Source organism: Eptesicus fuscus, chromosome 6 (assembly GCF_027574615.1).
Source record: "Eptesicus fuscus isolate TK198812 chromosome 6, DD_ASM_mEF_20220401, whole genome shotgun sequence".
Lineage (NCBI taxonomy): Eukaryota > Metazoa > Chordata > Mammalia > Chiroptera > Vespertilionidae > Eptesicus > Eptesicus fuscus.
In genome coordinates, this window is record NC_072478.1 from 86,380,386 (window position 1) to 86,387,037 (window position 6,652).

At 41.5% G+C, this 6,652-nt stretch overlaps 1 pseudogene; it reads left to right on the top strand.

Annotated features, from left to right (window-relative positions):
• Positions 1-605: 605 nt before the first annotated feature.
• Positions 606-750, top strand: LOC114235388 (small nucleolar RNA SNORA48; annotated as a pseudogene).
• The last annotated feature ends 5,902 nt before the right edge of the window (positions 751-6,652 follow it).

The following is a 6,652-nucleotide window of genomic DNA, read 5'->3' on the forward strand; positions in this document are numbered from 1 at the left end:
CTATTCACAACGGCCCAAAGGTGGGGGCTACGCAGGTGTCCATGCACCTATGGTGGCTAAACAATGGAGGTCCAGCTGTAGGAAGGAATATTACTCAGCCTTAAAAATGAGGTATATTCTGACACGTGCTACAACCTGGAGGAGCCTCGAGGATGTGCTAAGTGAGATAAGCCAGTCACAAAAGGACACAGACTGCGGGATTCCCTGTGTCTGAGGCACCTTGAGAGGTCAAGGTCATAGAGAGAGGCAGAGAATGCTGGATGCCAGGGGCTGTGGGAGGGGAGGGGGGAGCAGTGTTTTATGGGACAGTTTCCATTTGGGAAGATGCGAAGGTTCTGGAAGTGGAAGGTGGTGATGATTGCACAGCAATTTGAACTTTTGTGAGAATGCACTGTACCCTTAGAAATGGTTACACTGTAAATTTTGTTACTTGTATTTTACCACAATTACAACATCTGTCTTACTATCTATCTTTCGGTCGGTCTTTTCACTGTTCGGGTGAGAACAAAATGCATTTGCATGTACAAACTACGAAATACACATTCTGTGATTCTGGTGAGACCTCATGTGAGCTCAATGCTTTGCATTTAAAACTGGCATCACACACCCCCTGGCAAAGGGCAAGGAGACACCTGATTGGTGGCATTGCTCTTATATCAATCAAGGGCAAAGCAGATGTACAGTCCTTAGTTCATCCTAGCTTGATGCCTGTGTTGGTGGCCAGAGCTGTTTCATGCCCGAGGCACATAAAAAACAAACAAACAAACAAACAAACAAACTGGTGCCACACAGTGTAATGATGAAGAATAAAATTCAAAATTTTCATTAAAGAAAAAGACTTTGAGTGAGAGATTGGGCTAGAAATAGACATAAAAGAGTCATTTGCATTGTTACTGCTAGGAGTATGGATGTCCACCACCAAGCCTGAAATCTTCCCTAGAGAGCCATCTGTTGGGCTAAGGCATTGTATCCACAAAGGAGTTATAGGAAAATGCATTACCTTGAGTGAACAGTTGCTACCACTATTTGAATCTCTTTCTGGGTCTATGACAAAAAAAAAAAAAGTACTATGCTTGTGTTCTTGATTAAAACACAGTGGCTGTAGTCCTATATATCTATACCAATGATTACAAGTTAACAGAGAGCCCTGGCAGGTTTGGTTCAGTGGTTAGAATGTCCGCCCACAAACAGAAGGGTCTCAGGTTAGATTCCTGGTCAAAGGCATGTACCTGGGTTGCAGATTCAATCCCTGACCCCAGTTGGGGCAAGTGCAGGAGGCAACCAATTGATGTGTCTCTCACATTGATGTTTCTCTCTCTTCCCCCATCCCTTCCACTCTCTCTAAAAATCAATGGAAAAAATATCTTCGGGCAAGGATTAACAAAAAATAAAAAGTTAACAGACAAGCAGAGTTGTAATAATAATTAAAAGAATGCTAAGATAGTTTTGGGTCAGTATTTAAATCAGAAAAACGCTGACAATGAATTGTAAACCAAAAGCGGCAAATTGTGGTGGGTGTGTGTGCACACATGTGTGCATGCATGTGCACTTTTGTGTGTATAACCAATCCTGCTATGGAAGGATTGACTTAGCTGTTGGTCGAAGAATCCAAAAATATTCTGAGCAGACACATGCTGGAGGAAAGAGAGGAATCAGTAGATAGAGTTGCAGGACAGGAATTAATAAGCTATTGAAACTGTCACCAATGGCACTAGGGTTGATCTGCCTCAGTCAGGCTGTCTAATGAGACTTCTCACAGCCCATAGCACAGAGTCCACTGAAATTAAATCCTTCTCAGGGCTCTGAACACAGTGGAAACTGCTCCTTCATACATCCGTCTATGACAGGCTGTGGAACCGAGGATGTAAAATGACTACACCTTTGAATCAATGTATTGTCTTTTGATGAGTCAAATGAAGAGATCAGGAGCTCAAACTTTAATTCTCCCATACCTGGACTTGGATGCTGGCTCTAAACGCTATCCTGAAGCCTAACCTCTCCGAACCTCTGCTCGCCTGTGATGTGGAAACATCGAGGTAGCTCATGCACAGGAGTGCTGAAAGGCTTCAGCTTTGCATGCAAACCTCTAGGCTCAGTGCCAGGCACCTCATTATTTCTATCATTTGTTCTACACTCTCTTCCTGCTAAAGGCAAGTCTCTAATTTGGCAGTTCATAGCCAAGAATAAGCATTTGGATGATTCTATACATTTTGCTCCATGTTATGCATTTCATTATTTTGGGTAGTTGGAGGAAAGACTCAATGAAAATGTCAACAAGGAGGGCAGTTTTTTAAACATGGCATTACCATATCCAAACATAAAAACAGAAGGAAAAACATGTGTTCTGGCTTCATGAGAAGAATATTTAAGGTAGCGTTGTGATCCCACTGCGACACAATGGACTCTTCTGGGGACGAGAATTCAATAGGAAGAAATTAAATTCTGAGCCTCACTTATCATGGTTTCTGGCCCTGGGAAGCTATTTTGGCCTCCTTTCCAAGCATCTCAGGTTTCTCACCCGTAAAGCAAGAACATTACATTTACACCCCAATTTCCTTCTGTTTCTCACAACTTAGGATTCTATGTCCATAGTAGACTTAAATTCCACAAATCCTATTAATGAACATGTGACAAAATGAAAAGAATTAGTTTTGGTGGCCCTCCCTGGTAAGCATTATAGCTTGTTCCCCTCTTTTTCCACAATATCATCACAGCATCTGGCACTGAGCTATCCCAGCAAGTGTTCATCATTCTCAACCACCTGGTGAACAACGAATTTTGAAGCAGTTCTTGAAGGCTCCCTTGTGGTCCATTTTTCTTTGTGGAAGCCCAAAGGGGTGGGGGAAATAGGAAAAATCTATGTCTAGGTTCCCATGGGAACCAAAATAAGTACAGCAATAATTACAGAGAAATGAATACACTAAAAATATCATTTTACAAATTAAAAGAATGTCACTTCTTCAAGTATTAATATTGTACCTGCTGACCTCTATATCCTTTAAGAGAAAGTTGACCACAGCTTATAAAATGATCTTTATTACTTACAAAGCTTACTTCTTCTATCCTAATAATACAATTCATATGTATATTATTATGGGTTGAATGTTTGTATCCCCTTAAAATTCATATGTTGAAACCCTGAAGGTGATGATGTTAGGAGGTGGGGCCTTTGAGATGTGATTAGGTCATGAGGATGGAGCCATCATGAAAGAGATTTGTGCCCTTTTAAGAGCAGACAGGCAAGAGCTGGTTTTCATGTGAGGATAGAATAAGATGGCAATCTGAAAACTAGAAAGAGGGCCCTTACCAAACACCAGATCTGCCAGCACCTTGATCTTAAACTTTCCAGCTGTAAGAAATAAATGTTGTTTAAGCCCCCCCCCCCGCCCCCAGTCCATGATATTCTGGCTAAGACATAAATTATATATATATATATATATATATATCACTCAAGGATCTGAATCTATCTATGATCCTCTCTCTTGCTTTCATTTATTCATTCAGTCACTTTTTCCTGAGTGCCAACAACAATGTGCTGATATCATGGTAGGTTCTGGGGCCACAACCATGACTAAGAGAACCAGAGGAGTGCTTTCCTCATGGAGTTCACAGTCTAGCAGGAAAAACTGACAACTTAAAAAGTAAGTAAACAAATAAGTATATTCTTACAAATTGCACAGGTGACATCCAGGAACTTGCAAGATGCTCAGATGGAGACTAATGGAGGGATGGTGGGAATGGGCCTTTCTCAGGAGGAAGCATCTCAGATGAGAGAAACCTGGAGAAGTGAAGGGACTGGTCTATGAAGAGCAGGGGTGAGGGTGGGGCTGGGGGGACTGTTCCAGGTAGATACAAAGAGCCTAAGGCAGGGAGAGTGGGTGTTTGAGGATTGGAGAGAAGTCTCATGTGGCCATAGCAAAGTGGAAAAGAGGGAGATTTAACTGCATGCGGTGAATTGGAATTTAGATTTTGCTCAAATTGCAATGGGAAGTCACTGAAGCACTAGAAGCAGGAGTGTGTTATCATCCAATATACATTTCAAAGGTCACTGTGGTTGCTGCTTAGAGAACAGTGCTGAGGGGTAGCAAGATGAGAATGCCAGGTATGATCTTTCTAAGAAGTTCAGTGTGATGGTGGTGGTTTTGACAAGGATGGTGGCAGTAGAGACAGGACGATGGGGATGTGCTTGATGAATATTTTGAAAGTAGGCACATCAGGACTTGTGTCATTTCTCTGCTCAAAACATTTTGATGGCTCTTGTTATTGCTCTTCTTTATCCAACGTTTCTGTAGAATCTGCCCCTTTCCTCACCACTCGGTTCTCATCTCCCACTCAACCTTCCATTCCAAGCACATTGGCCTTACTGTTCCTTGAACATACAAGTCATGTTCCTCTGTTCCCGCTGCCAAAAACATTTTCCCCTGGATGTTTGGATATCCTCATGGTTCAGCCCCTCTTATAACTGCATGAATATCCTCTGGGTAAACAAATCTGGACCAAACGCATCTTTGCTCAAATATTCCTCAACAAAGCCCCTCTGTGACCATGTACTTTAAAATCACATGCCACCCTCATGAGCAATCCTTATAACCCTTTCTGCCATGTTGCTCTTCTTGGCACTTTCCACCTTTATCATGTTGTATCATTTCATTTTTTTATTTTGTTCATTGTCTGACTTCCTACACCAGAATGGGGGAAGCTCCCATGAATGGGAAACAGAATGTGACCATGGAAGAAGCTCAACAAATTTTATTTTATGAATACAGCAGGTCAGGGAGGGAATCAAGGATGATTTCCAGGTCTCAGGTCTAAACAATTGGGTTATGTTTTTTAATAAACTGGGAAATACTGGGGCAACATTTTTAAAATTCTGTAATAGAATAAAACAAATTTAAATGCATATTGTTTTATAATAAAGTCAATATTTAGAATAGCGGGGTTGAATTTTTTTTTCCAAAAAGGTGACAAATATTGATTTTGAGGAAACTGAGAGACCTAAGTAGATCAACTAAAGAGAGAGTTGGATCGTCAGGCTCTCTCCCTCTCTCCTCCCTCCTCAGTCCTTCCCTCTACCATTTGCTTCCCTCCTGCACACATCCCTGAGCCTTCCTTATCCTTTCTCTATGGTGAGCCCTACATCCTAACTTCCCCTTGTTGCCGGTTAGCACTTCCGGTAGTTGTTTATAGCTGTTACTTCCAACCACACATAATTTGGCTTCTGAGTCCCCTGCAAACTAACATAGTGATTTTATCATACAATCACATCCTCCTACTAATTTTCTTCAATTCACCTTTTCAAACTACTCACCCACTTATAACTGCATGAACACCCTCTGGGTAAACAAATCTGGACCAAACGCATAACCCTCTCCACCTACTTGTTCAGGTCTTTCCCTCTTTAGTAGGCCCACCTCATTCCTCTCCACTGTCTTTTATAATTAAATATGGGATTTAAGCTGCAGTGACATGGGATAGCTAGTGGCTCTTCTCAGGACCAAGAAGACTGCTAGAAAGCCTTTGGTGAATAAAATAAACACCAGCATTTCATTGCAGAGCCACAAACTCAATAAAATGCATTCCTAATTGCTCCCTTAGCACTTTCCTCCTGATGCTAAGCATCCTGCTCCGTGCTGGCCCTGTTAGAAAAGAACTCTTTTAATTTTCTGTTTGAATGACATTCTGTAGCAGAGAGGATTAAATGGGATAATATATGCAAAGCAATTAGGACAGTGCCTGACACCTAACAGGTGCTCAATAAATGTTAACTGTTCTGAACTATCCAAGCCCTCTCCCGCTGCCTGTTACTTGATCAGGGCTTATCTAAACAGAAGCCCCCCCAAAGGATCTTCAAAATCAGGGTGACACCTTCCCCTTGCTGAATGAAGTTCATTGCCATTTCACACTTTAGAGCTTGTTAATCTTCATCTGTTTTCTGCCAGAAGCCTAATAAAGGGTTGAACTTGCTATTTTAGAAATATTAAAAAAATAATGTTTAACAAAACAAGATTGTTATAAAACTAAAAACCATGAATCTTAGTGTTTTTTGTGGTTTCTCAGTGATAGCCATACAGTGATGGGTAGAAAGTTTAAAAATAAGCCCTGAAAAAGACCTTATCCAATTTTTTTTTCCATTTTCTTATAGGAAAATCAAGATCCAGAGGAAGAAAAGGAATTTGTCTAAGGACATGTAATGAGTTTGTGGCTGATCCAGGATGAAACCAAGTCCAGTGCCCTTCATACTTCCTTCCTTTGCTGGCAGGTGAGTCCCTGTATAGAGCTGGAGCCAAGTCTCATTGTTGGGGTCTCATTCCACACAGATACAGAGAAAGGGGATGCTCAGGCTGTGGAGGATCCAAGACACTGACAGTCCCCCTCACTAATGGGAGCATCTCAGGCACAGACAGAGGGCCAGGAACCAGTGTACATTTCTTGGTTGATTATGAGCTCCTTGGATTTGAGCTAAACTGAATGCAGAATCAAGAACAAACCAAGGATGGGGTAGGGATGGAGAAGGGAAGTGGTATGCATATTCCACATTACGTATCTGTAAGGTAAGGACCGTATTTTTGTAATCTTGCACTTCTCAATATTTGTTGAATGAACAAATACATTCTCAGGCATTCCCTGGCATTGTCCTCAAACAATATGTTAG